Source organism: Somniosus microcephalus, unplaced genomic scaffold (assembly GCF_052327205.1).
Source record: "Somniosus microcephalus isolate GS21.2 unplaced genomic scaffold, FLI_Smic_1.0 unresolved_chr1, whole genome shotgun sequence".
Classification (NCBI taxonomy): Eukaryota; Metazoa; Chordata; class Chondrichthyes; order Squaliformes; family Somniosidae; genus Somniosus; species Somniosus microcephalus.
In genome coordinates, this window is record NW_028225179.1 from 121287243 (window position 1) to 121301240 (window position 13998).

Sequence of the window (13998 nt, forward strand, 5' to 3'; positions counted from 1 at the left end):
TAACCCTCTCCCTCTTAACCCCCTCCCTCTTCCTCCCTCCCTCTCCCTCTTCCCCCCCTCCATCTCCCTCCTACCTCCTCCCCACTCCCTCCTCTCCCCCTCCCTCTCCCTCCTCCCTCTCCCCCCTCCCACTCTCTCCTCCCCCCTCCTTCTCACGGCGGGGGGGGCGTTCATTGTGTGTGTGGGCAGGACTAATCCTTCTGAGCTGAGGTGAGTGGCCGCCATCTTGATTCCTAACTACTAACTATTTATTTATTTTTCCCACATTCTGTGTGTGTGGAGGGGGTGTTATCCAGCACAAATTTGGTACTTAGGAGCCCAAGTAGCTCATTATATAATTTGCGTGTAATAAATGAGTTCAGTATGAGACTTATTTCTCGGGCCATGTCAGTGCGGGGTCCCGGGGCCTAGGCTTCTCCAACCGCCGGCAGCACAACTCCAGTCCCAGGCACCCCCCCTAGACAGGGACCAACACTGGCAGAGGGGAGAGGGTCTGCCGCCTCGGCTCCATTCTGGGGTCGGTAGGTGGGGAGGCTACATAAGCAACTGGGGTACGTCGCAAGCTCCGAATATTAATCTGAAGATCCCGTGTTGGCAGCTGAGGGGATTTCTTCTGCTGACAGCCCCAAGTTAATGGCAGCCATCTTTGTCAAGGAGGGTGAAAAGTTTCAGTGCGACACCATTTTGATTCTGTGTGTAACAGAGTGCATGCGGTGCCATCTTAGTACAGGAACATAGAGTGGGTGGGGCTTCAGTGTCTGCTCCCAATTGGGTCCTGGTGCCCGGGAGAGACAATCAATGACTGAGTTATTTTATTCTCACTCTCCACACAGGGGATTTCTCACCATCTTTGCTGAAGGCGTCTGGGCAAGTGGCAAGCTTAGAGTTTACATGCCATAGATTTGTAAGAGAAGAGCCCCAGAAGGTTGTGGGTTCAAGGCCTCTCCCTCTCTCTCTCTCCTTCCCTCTGTCTCACTCCCTCCTCCCCCTTCCCTCTCCCTCCACCCCCTCCCTCTCCCTCCTCCCCTCTCTCTCTTCCCCCCTGCCTCTCCCTCTTGCCTCCCTCCCTCTCCCCCCTCCCTCTCCCTCCACCCTCTCCCTCCTCCCCCTCCTTCTCCCTCCTCCCCTCTCCCTCCTCACCCACTCCTCCCCCCTCCTCCCCCTCTCTCTCCCCCTCTCTCTCTCCTCCCCCTCTCCTCCCCCCAGTCCCCTGCCCCCTCCTCCCCCCACTCTCTTCCCCCAGTCGCTCTCTCTCTTCCCCCCAGTTGCTTTCTCTCTTCCCCCCAGTCGCTTTCTCTCTCCCCCCAGTCGCTTTCTCTCTTCCCCCCAGTCGCTCTCTCTCTTGCACCCAGTCGCTCTCTCTCTTCCCTCCAGTCGCACTCTCTCTTCCCTCCAGTCGCTCTCTTCTCCCCCCAGTCTCTCTCTCTCTCTTCCAACAACAACATGCCCTCAAAAAACCCTCGGCACCGAGGGCACTCCAGCTAGTATATATATAAATGAGTTTGTCTGTCTGTCTGTCTGTGTGGGAAGGAGAGAGAGAGAGAGAGAGAGAGGGAAAGAGAGAGGGAGAGGGAAAGAGAGAGGGGGAAGGAGAGAGAGAGAGACTGCAGGGGAGATAGAGAGAGAGGGTCCGGGGGATGAGAGAGAGAGAGATGGGGGAGCGAGAGAGAGAGACTGGGGGAAGAGAGAGAGAGAGACTGGGGGGGAGAGAGACAGAGAGAGAGAGGGAAAGAGAGAGAGAGAGGGGGAAAGAGAGGGGGAAGGAGAGAGAGGGAGGGAAGGAGAGAGAGAGAGAGAGAGAGGGAAGGAGTGAGAGAGAGAGAGAGGGAAGGAGAGAGAGACAGAGAGAGAGGGAAGGAGAGAGAGTCAGAGAGAGAGGGAAGGAGAGAGAGACAGAGATAGAGAGGGAAGGAGAGAGAGAGAGAGGGAAGGAGAGACAGAGAGAGAGGCAAGGAGAGAGCGAGAGAGAGGGAAGGAGAGAGAAGCAGAGAGAGAGGGGGAAGGAGAGAGAGACAGAGTGAGAGGAAGGAGAGAGACAGAGAGAGGAAGGAGAGAGAGACAGAGAGAGAGAGGGAAGGAGAGAGAGAGAGGGAAGGAGAGGGAGAGAGGGAAGGAGAGTGAGAAAGGGAAAAGTGGTGGGTGGGGGAAAGTGGTGGGAGGGTGGAAGGGGTGTTGGGGGAAAGGTGGTGTGTGGGGGGGGAAAGGGCGGTGGGGGGAGGAAAGCGGGTGGGGGAGCGAAGGGGGGTTGGGCGGAGTGAAGGGGTGGGGGAGTGAAGGGGGGTGGGGAGGGGGTATGGTGGGTGGGGGAAAAGGGGGTGTGGGGGGGAAGGGGCTGTGGGGGGAAGGCGTTGGGGGAAGGGAGGGTGGAGGGGGAAAGTGGGGTGTGGGGTGGAAAAGGGGTGGGGGGAAAGGGGGTGGGGGTTAAGAGGGTGTGTGGTGGAAAGGGTGTGGGGGGGAAGGGGTTGGGGGGGAAGGGGGGGTGGGGGGCAAAGGGGGGTGTGAGGCCTTGATGACCCAGAGGCCTGCACGCTTTCGGTCTGGCTCTCGGGCCGCACGGTTGACGCTGTGGGGAAGGCCGTGCGCGGTGGCTCCCACTCCAGACCATTCCAGCAGCTTGCCTGTGGCCTAGTTGAGGGGGGGAAAGCCTGAGTCCCCGGCACACGGCCGCAAATGGAGCTGAGCCCCGGGACCGGGCCGAGGGGGGGGGAAAGCCCGAGTCCCCGGCACGCGGCCGCAAATGGAGCTGAGCCCTGGGACCAGGCCGAGGGGGAGAAAGCCCGAGTCCCCGGCCCGCGGCCGCAATCGGAGCTGAGCCCCAGGACCTACAGGGTTCAGCTGGGGTTCTGTTATCTTAAAAAGCATCATAAAACATTAAACGCTAACTTTGTGTATCATGCACTCATTTGCAAATGGATTTCTTTTCTTTTAAAATCAATTTTTTTTTGCTGGAAATCTATATTTCATATCGTTTAATCTCCATCTGCGTCCGGTCTTTAATGGCCGCCACTCACCTCACTCATGGCAGATTGAAGAATTAGGCCCCGCCCACAAACGCCATGAAGTGCCCCCCGTGACACAGTGCGCGGATTGGTCAACCATCACGTTACTCAACGCTAATGAGCAGTAGGATCGGTCAACTGCGAATGAGTGGATTTTGTCCGTTTTTTGAACGTTTTTTGTATAGTGTCCAAACAATTTTGTCTGACCAAAAAGCAAATACACCTATGACACTCCCCTACTCATCAGCTTTCTTTTGATATAACATATGTGTATGTACGCACTATAACTTTTGAGTGTATAGCGGACATACACACAGACAGACAGACAGACAGACAGACAGACAGACAGACACCACTATCCTCTTATATATATAGATATATAACAATGAAAGGTAAAGGTGGAAATAACAGCGTGTCTTCAGAAGTGCTAACTTTGCAAATAGAGCCAGAACATTCTGAAGGGGGAGGGTGAACAGCCAGATGTCCTGTTCCATATTGGTACCAATGACATCGGTAGAAAGAGGGATGAGGTCCTGCAAGCAGAATATAGGGAGCTAGGAAATAAATTAAAAAGCAGGACTCAAAGTTAGTAATCTCAGGTTTACTCCCAGTGCCACGTGCTATCTAGAGCAGAAATAGGAGAATAGACCAGATGAATGCATGGCTGGAGAGATGGTGTAGGAGGGAGGAATTTAAATTCCTGAGGCATTGGGACCGATTCTGGGGAAGGTGGGACCAGTACAAGCCGGACGGGTTATACCTCAGCAGAACCCGGACTAATATCCTCGCAGGTGGGGTTGCTAGTGCTGTTGGGAAGGGTTTAAACTAGTTTGTCAGGGGGCTGGGAACCTAAGTGTGGGTCCAGAACAGAGAGAAACAAAGTTGGAAGTGCAAGTTAGAATAGTAGTCAGCAAAACTAGTAGGGAGCAGAAACAAAGCCCAACAGTAAAGAGGGTCAAAGTGCAGAAAAATATTAAACAGGCAAAGTTGAAGGCACTTTATTTAAATGCACGTAGCATTCACAACAAGTTGGATGAATTAATGGCACAAATAGAAGTAAATGGGGATGATGTAATTGCCATTACAGAGACATGGTTGCAGGGTAACCAAAGCTGGGAACTGAATGTTCCAGGGTACTCAACATTTAGGAAGGACAGACAAAATGGAAAAGGAGTTGGCGTAGCGCTGTTAATAAGGGATGAGATTGGTATGGTAGAGATAAAAGATCTTGCCTCGGCAGATCGTGATGTAGAACTGGAATCAGTTTGGGTGGAGCTAAGTAACAGCAAAGGGTGCAAAACATTGGTGGGAGTTGTGTATACGCCACCAAAAATTAACAGTAATGTAGGGCACAGTATTAATCAAGAAATTAGAAGTGCATGTAACAAGGGCAATAAGGTAATCATGGGGGGCTTTAATCTACATATTGACTGGGCAAATCAAATTACCACCAATGGTATTGAGGATGGATTCTTGGAATGCATGTGAGATGGTTTCTTGAATCAGTATGTGGAGTAACTAACCAGGGAACAGGCTATTCTGGATCTGGTACTGTGTAATGAGAAAGGGCTAATCGATAATCTTATGGAAAAGGGGACTTTAGGGACAAGTGACCATAATATGATTGAATTTTACATTAAGTTTGAGAGTGATGTAGTCCAATCTGAAACTAAGGTCTTCAATCTAAACAGAGGAAACTACAATGGTATGAGGGACAAGTTGGCCATGGTAGATTGGGAGACGACACTAAAAGGTATGAAGGTGGGCATACAATGGCTAACCTTCAAGGAAATAATGCATAATTTGCAACAAACATATATGCCTTTAGGGCATAAAAACCCAAAAGGAAAAGTGATCCAGCCATGGCAAAAGAAATTAAAGCTAGTATTAAGTCAAAGGAGGAAGCTTATAACGTTGCCAGAAAAAGGGGTCAGCCTGAGGATTGGGATCTTTTTAGAAGTCAGCAAAGGGGGACCAAGAAATTGATAAAGAAAGGGAAAATGGAATATGAGCACAAACTAGCAAAAAATATAAAAATGGATTGTAAAAGCTTCTAAAGCTATATGAAAAGGAAAAGACTGGCAAAGGTAAATGTAGGTACTTTACAGTCAGAGACGGGAGAATTTATAATTGGGAATGAGGAAATGGTGGAGAAATAAAATAAATACTTTCTTTCTGTCTTCACGGAGGAAGGCACAAAAAAGCTCCCAGAAATACAAGCAAATCAAGGATGTGGCGAGAATGAGGAACTTAAAGAAATTATTATTAGTTAAAAAACAATACTAGCAAAATTAATGGGACTAAAAGTCAATAAATCCCAAGGACTGGATGACCTACATCCTAAGGTTTTGAAAGAGATGGCCATTGGGATAGTAGGCACATTGGTTGTCATCTTCCCAGATTCTATAGTGTCTGGAACGGTACCTGCAGATTGGAGGATAGCAAATGCAACCTCACTATTTAAGAAAGGAGAGAGAGAAAACGAGGAACTACAGACATGTTAGCCTCACATCAGTAGTTGGGAAAATGTTGGAATCTATTTTAAAGGATGCAATAGCTGGGCACTTAGAAACTAATAGTAAGATTGGGCAGAGTCAACATGGATTTATGAAAGGGAAATCCTGTTTGACAAACCTATTGGTGTTCTTTGAGGATGTAACTAGTGGAGTAGACAAAGGGGTACTGGTAAATGTGGTGTATCTGGATTTTCAGAAGGTCCCACACAAGAGGTTGGTGAACAAAATTAGGGCACATGGAATTGAATGTAATATACTAGCATGGATTGAGAATTGGTTAACAGACAGAAAACAAAGAGTAGGGATAAATGGGACATTTTCAGGATGGCAGGCTGTGACTACTGGGGTACCACAAGGATCAATGCTTGGACCCCAGCTATTCACAATCTATATCAATGATTTGGATGAGGGGACTAAATGTAACATTTCCAAAATTGCTGATGATACAAAGCTAGGTGGGAGTATCAATTGTGAAGAGGATGTGAAGAGGCTTCAGGGGGATCTCGAAAGGCTCAGTGAATGGGCGAAGAAGTAATCAAATTACTATTATACTTTAGTTTTGTATGTTAGAATATGTATAATGTAGCACCAATGTACAAGGTGGAGGTCATGAGTTAATTCATACCCTGAGTTAAAATGATATATAGGTCTGTATATAGCATTTACCCACCTAAGCTGTAAGAACATGATTAAGTGACTTCAAATGCTGAGAAATTAAACTGCAGAGCAACTCGTGGGAAGATTGGGGAGGATGTCTGTTTGGCCAAGCAAGGCAACACATATACAAGAATACATACCTAAGAATTAGTTTGTTGTAAACTCACAACAGGGTTCCATTCTTCAAAGTATGTTGGGACTAATCAGAATGTGCTTGCTTTGCAGAAGTAACCCAAGAACAAGGCCAAAAGTCTGTGCTTTGAACAGACTTAACGAGGACTGTTATCTTAAAGAAAACATGTAACAAGCAAACCACCTGGTCAGAGACAAATGGATGGTTGTAAAGTAATAGCTTAAGATGAGGCCCCAGTCACAGAAGGTGACAGGACCAACTGATAACAGAACTGCGAGTTTATAGGCGGCAGGAAGGATTAAATGTCATGGTTTATAATTGCCATTTAGCAATAACTCTGTATATGCTGATAAGCTTTGCACCCACCCCTAGGGCAGGGGTCTGATTTTTGTACAATTGTGAATGTTGCTTGGATATCAGTGGAGTCGGATTCAGACAGCAATCTGAAAGGTTCTCCCCAGGCTTGCGAGTAAAGACCATTTTGAACCATAACTCTGAGTCTGTCATCTTTTCCGGGGACGGTCTTTGCATATCACTTGGTGCGCAAAACACTTACAACAATTGGCGTAGTCGGCAGGATCAGCAACCATCTCCAAGTCGCAGTATCGTCGGGTTGAGAAGGGTAAGTACGTTTTACCTTACCACCCCTCGGTAGAGTTCAGACATGCTGTAAGGTTCAGAAAGGCGGTGAAATAAGAACTAAAAGAAACAGACTAGGAGGAACTGGTGCGATCTCGGAAAAGGTTGGCGGGGGCGGCAAAATCACTAACCTGGAGGGCGGGAAATCCTATTCAGCCAGGAGGCGGCAAATCCTCAGTAAAGGAAAAGGTTGGCAGGGGCGGCAAATCCCCTAACCCGGAGGGCGGGAAATCCTCATAAGCCAGGAGGCGGCAAATCCTCAGTAAAGGAATGAATGATTTTACAATCGTGAGTGAATGAAATAACCCAATAGTCACAAAGATACAGACCCCACAGTATTAGAACCTCGTGACTAAAGGGTTGGTGTGTGTGTTCAATGTAACGGAGTGATTGACAGGAAGGAAAGAAGGAAATCTGAGAAGAGATATATAAAGTGAGACGAGTGAATTTTGAATCATGGAAACAACAGGAGATGGAAAGATGGATTCCCCACTGTGGGGGGACCTGGATTCTATAACCCGATTTCTGGCAGATAAAAATAAAAAATTAATTGAATCAATGAAAAGGAAAGGAAGAGACCCGGAAGACAGTGCCGGAAAGCAAAGGGCTTGGTGGAAAGGACAAACAAAGCATAAGGAAGAAAAGGGGGAATGTTAATCTTAGCTCGTTACCAAAAACAATGTAAGGAGTTGAAACAGAAGGGAGAAATAAAGAAGGAGAAAGATCTAATTTGCAGGCTAACCAATTTGAAAACTCTGCGAAGGAAGGAAAAATAACAGGGATTTGGAAAGCCAGGGAAAGCTGCTCAGTCACCGATTTAAAAAGGAAAAAAAGATAAACTTAAAGCGTTACCAACATGGAAGTTATTAACATCTGTACCGAGACAAATAAAACACAAGATTTGCTGAGTGAAAGGAACCTTAAAAATATGCTGGAATTTCAGGTTGTATGAAATTGTGTGTTAAAGTGTGAATGTATTCCTGACTATGAATGTTTAAGAAGTTACAATATTCCTTTGTCTGAAAGTCTGTCCTGAAAAAAGGAAAAGTGTCTGTTGTGTGTTTTAGCTCCACCCACTTCTCTGTGATAAAAAAAGACATTTAACCCTTTTGTCTTGTCTTGGATTTTGGAAGTTTTAAGAATGTGCGAATAAGATTGTGCCCCCAGAATGATAAAAAAGCTACTACAATTTAAGTTAAGCTGGTGTGTAAAAACTGAGAAGAGCAACAAAAAGTTTGTTTAACAAAAGATTAAGTTTCAGTCTAAGATTTAACCTTGGAGTTATGAGGTAAATTAACCTATTAAACCAAAACTTTCATTGTGGCCACAGTGAAATTCTGGTTGGTGTAAATTGGTTTAGTCTGAATTGAATAAGATAACTCCACTCTGCAAGAACGTCTGATAGTGGCAGGTCCCTCTACAATATTTAATTGACTATGGTACTGGGAGCCCTACAGAATGCGGGACTAAAGTTAAACCCTAGAAAGGTACAGGTAGGGAAGGATGAAGAAATCTACCTAGGATACATACTAACACAAGGGAAGAGACAAATGCCCAAAAACAGATGGTAGTGGCATTAGGACCAAGGGGAACAGCACGCAATCGCTGGCTGCGTGCTTTGATTTATCACAGTCCCGTACTTACAAGCAGCTAGAGAAGGCAGCAGGAAGGGACAGTGCCAGAGAGGGGAGGGGGTCAAGCAGGTATTAGGATTATTTAATTGTTGCCAGAACTTTATCCCAGAATATGCAGAAATGGCCCAGCCTATACAGGATTTTATCAAAGTGGGGGTACCCTTACAAATAGATTCCGACCAAGGAACGCACTTCACGGGCAGCTGAGAAAGGGAATCTGACCAAAGAAGCCCAAGTGTTTGTGTTTAGTTAAAGAGTGAAAACACAACTGTCTTTTTCGATCGGGAATGTTTTATATTTACGTGAAGTGACGCAATATTTTGCTCCACCTATTACTGAATAAAATTGAAAGATATTCGACATTATTAAATTTAAGTTTCTTAATGTTTTGTTAATATTTCCCCACACTGATAGAAGATAAATTATGATTCAATAAATGGAAGTTATCTTGTAAACTAATTGCAGCACCATCTCAAACGGCCGGGAGGCTGCTTGGGAGGCTGTCCTATTACCCAAAGATAAATCTATACAGATAGTTAAGACATGAGCCAGAACCCCGTAGCTATGATGGAAATGGAAGGGGAAGAACACTTTTACACCAGTGAAGAGGAATTAGAGTATGTAGACAGGATCAGGGAATTACCTTTGACAGAGGCAGACCTAGAGCTATATGTGGATGGGTCCCGTAAATATGTTAACGGAACACCATGAACAGGTTGGGCTGTGGTGAAGGGAGCCGGCATCGTCCAGAGGAAAGGAAGATTACCAGGGGATAGTTCAGCTCAAGTTGCCGAGCTACCGGCATTGACAGAGGCATTGAAATTGGCAGCAGGGAAACGGGTGAATATCTGTACCAATAGCAGCTATGCCTTTGGCATAGTACATGATTATATGGCAGCTTGGAGTAGAAGGGGGTATATTGCCTCGGGGGGGGGGGGGCAAACACATACAGCATGAGGACTTAGTAAATAAATTGGTAGCCACCTTGGGGCTACCCATGTAAACAGCAGTAGTAAAGTTAAAAGCCCATCAGCGAGGGGATTCCCCCACAGAAAAGGGAAATAGAGCCACAGATCGTGCAGCCAGAAAAGTGGTAGAGCAACAGATTGCAGCGGCAAACAAGAGCAACACAGAACCAGAAACACTGATAGACATAACTGCTATAACTGCATTGCCAGAAGATATAGATATATCCAAATTACATAAGGAAGTATCCCAGGAGGAGAAACAGCTATGGGAACGAGGGGGCACAAGAGAAAGGGCGGGGGGAATATGGAGGAAAGAGCAGCAAATATGTACACCAAGCTGTATACAACAAGAAATAATGAAAATGTACCATGGTAGACAACACACAGGTAGATCCAATATGTTAAACAACCTCCAGCGATGCTGGTGGTGGCCCAGAATGAAACAAGCTGTGGACAGATTCTGTAGACATTACTCCATATGTGCACAGTATAACATTGGGAAACCTGACAAGGTAAAGTGGGGACATCAGCCAAGACCAAGAGGCCCATGGGAGAAGTTGCAGATAGACTTTACTGGACCTCTACCGAAATCAAAGGGGAAAATTTATTGTTTGGTAATAATAGATCAATTTACTAGATGGGTTGAAGCATTCACCACTAGAGATTGTATGGCAACAACAGTAGCACGAATAATGGCAGAGGAGGTAGTACCATGATGGGGGGTCCCGCTGCAGATTGATTCAGACCAGGGAACACACTTTACAGGGAAGGTTATAAAGGAAACATGTCCATTATTAGGTATCAGACAAAGGTTCCACATACCATACCACACTCAGAGTTCAGGGATGGTGGAAAGGATGAACCGGACTTTGAAATTATCCTTAGCTAAAGCAATAGAAGACACGGGGAAGGGATGGGCAGAGCTACTCCCGAGTGTACTGATGAGACTTAGATCAACTCTGAATAGAACCACGGGGCTGATACCATTCGAACTAATGACCAGACGAGCAATGACACTGCCGGAAGGAGTCGCTACCGGGGGTGAGGATGTAGTGCCCCTGAAGGATAGAATTAGGAGATTTATTGAACAATTGTGTATGCAATTACACTCTCTCAGACATGAGGCCAAATACCAACAGATTACTCGGGATCTAGAACAGGATAAACAGGATGACCAGAAGGAGGTCCCAGCAATAGGTAGCAAGGTGATGGCAAAAATAATACCAGCCAAACCAGGGCTAGCACCCAGATGGTCAGGACCTTACAAAGTATTAATGAACAGTGACACATATAGATGAGTCCGGAACAGGTAAAGGAAGATGGAAGCACTGGACTCAGTTAAAAATATATAACAAAGACAATGAGTAAGCCAGAGATGGTGCCTTTTGAGGAGAGTGAGCAGTATGCCAGAAGGTATAAAGAATGGGAAGGGGAGTTTCAACATATATCAATGATAGGGCTGTGTATGATGATAATGATATATGCCATCGTTTGCATCTTCAGGTACGTCTGGAGACAGAACCACAGACCAAGAAATGAACAAGGTGTACAGCAGTTTGAACTGATAGAACGGATAAGAATAGAATAATTCTAATTGGCTGGTGATGACCAGCCCCCTTTTTGTAATTACAGGAACACTGGATGTCCGGAATGAGGTTGAACGTCCTCGCATTGACCCTAGGGATGAACATAAGTATTGCTTTTGTCAAGCATGCTAAGCTTGAATAAAGGAGACTATGAAGGCATGAGAGCGGAATTGAGTAGAGTGGATTGGGAAAATAGATTAAAGGGTAAGACGATACATGATCAGTGGTGTACATTTAAGGATTATTTTATAACTTCCAAAAAAAAAATATTCCACTGAGAAGAAAAGGGTGTAAAAGAAAAGACAGCCATCCGTGGCTAAGTAAAGAAATTGAGGATAGTACTCTACTAAAAACAAGGGTATATAAGGTAGCCAAATCTAGTGGGAGGGTAGAGGATTGGGAAAAATTGAAAAGACAGCAAAAAATAAAAAAATGATTGATTAAGAAAAGGAAGAGAGATTATGAAAGTAAATTAGCAAAAAATATAAAAACAGATAGTAAGAGTTTTTATACTTATATAGAAAGAAAAAGGGTGGCTAAAGTAAATGTTGGACCCTTAGAGGATGAGACCGGGAAATTAATGGTGGGAAATATGGAGATGGCAAAAACACTGAATGAATATTTTGTATCAGTCTTTACAGTAGAAGACACTAAGAATATCCCAACACTGGACAAGCAGGGGGCTATAAGGGGGGAGGAGCTAAACACGATCAATACCTCTAAGGAAGTGGTACTCGGTAAAATAATGGGACTCAAGGCGGATAAATCACCTGGACCTGATGGCTCACATCCTAGGGTCTTGAGGGAAGTGGCGGTAGGGATTGTGGATGCATTGGTAATAATTTTCCAAAACTCCCTGGACTCAGCAAAGGTCCTGGCAGACTGGAAAACTGCTAATGTAACGCCCTTATTTAAAAAGGGTAGTAGACAGAAGGCTGAAAACTATAGACCGGTTAGCCTAATATCTGTGGCAGGTAAAATATTGGAGTCCATTATTAAGGAGACAGTAACAGGACATTTGGATAATCATAATTTAATAGGACAAAGTCAGCATGGTTTTATGAAGGGGAAGTCATGTTTGACAAATTTGCTGGAGTTCCTTGAGGAAGTAAAATATAGGGTGGATAAAGGGGAACCAGTGGGTGTAGTGTATTTAGACTTCCAAAAGGCATTTGACAAGGTGCCACACAAAAGATTATTGCTTAAGATAAAAAATCACGGGATTGGAGGTAATATTCTGCCATGGATACAGGATTGGCTATCTAACAGAAGGCAGATAGTTGGGATAAATGGTTCATTCTCAGACTGGCAATCAGTAACTAGTGGTGTTCCGCAGGGATCAGTGCTGGGTCCCCAACTCTTTACAATCTATATTAACGATTTGGAGGGAGACAGTTGGTTAACCATTAAACTGGTGTCATTTAGAGGGATTGATTTAATCTAAATCCAATTAATTAAATAAAAAAAATTATAATTAATTACATAGAATGGAGCAGATGATGTGTTACTGTTGCGAGATGTGGGAACCGGTAGACCCCATTGAGGCTAACGGTGATTACATCTGTGACAAGTGTCTGCTGCTACAGGATCTCCAGCTCCGTGTTGATGAGCTGGAGTCTGAGCTTCAGATACTGCGACACATCAGGGAGGGGGAGAAGTACCTGGACTCTGTGTTTCAGGAGGTGGTCACGCCTATGAAGTTAATTAATTCAGATGTAGCCCATGGTCAGGGACAGGACGGTGTGACTACGAGTGAGGCAGGTACGGGGATCCAGAAGGTAGTGTTGGAGGAGCCGCAGCCCTTGCTCTTGTCCAACAGGTTCGAGCTTCTTACTCCCTGTGGAGACGGAAGCAGGGGCTGCAGGGAGGATGAGCAACCTGGCCACAGCACCGTGGAGAGGGGGGCCATTCAAGAGGGGGGAGTAAATAGAAAGTAGTGGTAGGGGATAGTATTAATAGGGGGATAGATAGAGTTCTCTGCAGCCAAGAGCGAGAGTCCCGTAGGCTGTGTTGCCTACCCGGTGCCAGGGTTAAGGACATCTCCTCTGGGCTGGACAGAAACTTGGAGTGGGAGGGGGAGGATCCAGTTGTCGTGGTCCATGCTGGTACCAACGACATAGATAGGACAAGGAAGGAGGTTCTGCTGTGGGAGATTGAGCAGCTAGGGGCCAAATTAAAAAGCAGAACCACAAGGGTAATAATCTCTGTATTATTACCTGAGCCACGAGCGAATTTGGCTAGGACAAATAAAATAAGAGAGTTAAATGCGTGGCTCAAAGACTGGTGTGGGAGAAATGGGTTTTGCTTCCTGGGACACTGGCACCAGTACTGGGACAGGAGGGAGCTGTTCCGTTGGGACGGGCTTCACTTGGCCAGTGCTGGGACTAGAGTCCTGGCGGATCATATAACTAGGGCTGTAGAGAGGGCTTTAAACTAACTAGTGCGGGGGAGCTTCCTAGAGAACAAATAATAAAAATGACAACAGAGAAGGTCAAAGACTTAGGTAGCAGTGGGGAAATTAAAAACCAGAGCATGTCAGGAAGGGGTAGAAGGTGTGGAGTAAAAGGTAAAGTAATAAAAAGGGCAATAGCAGGAACTAAGTGTCACAAAACATATTTGAAAGTTCTCTATCTGAATGCACGTAGCATTCGTAACAAAATAGATGAGTTAAAGGCACAAATAGCTGCATATGGGTATGGTCTTGTGGCCATTACAGAAACATGGCTGCAGGGTGACAATGCCTGGGAATTAAACATACCAGGTTATTTAACAATCAGGAAGGACAGGCAGGAAGGAAGGGGAGGTGGGGTGGCTATGTTAATAAAGGAAGGAATCACTGTAATGCAGAGAAATGATATTGGGTCAA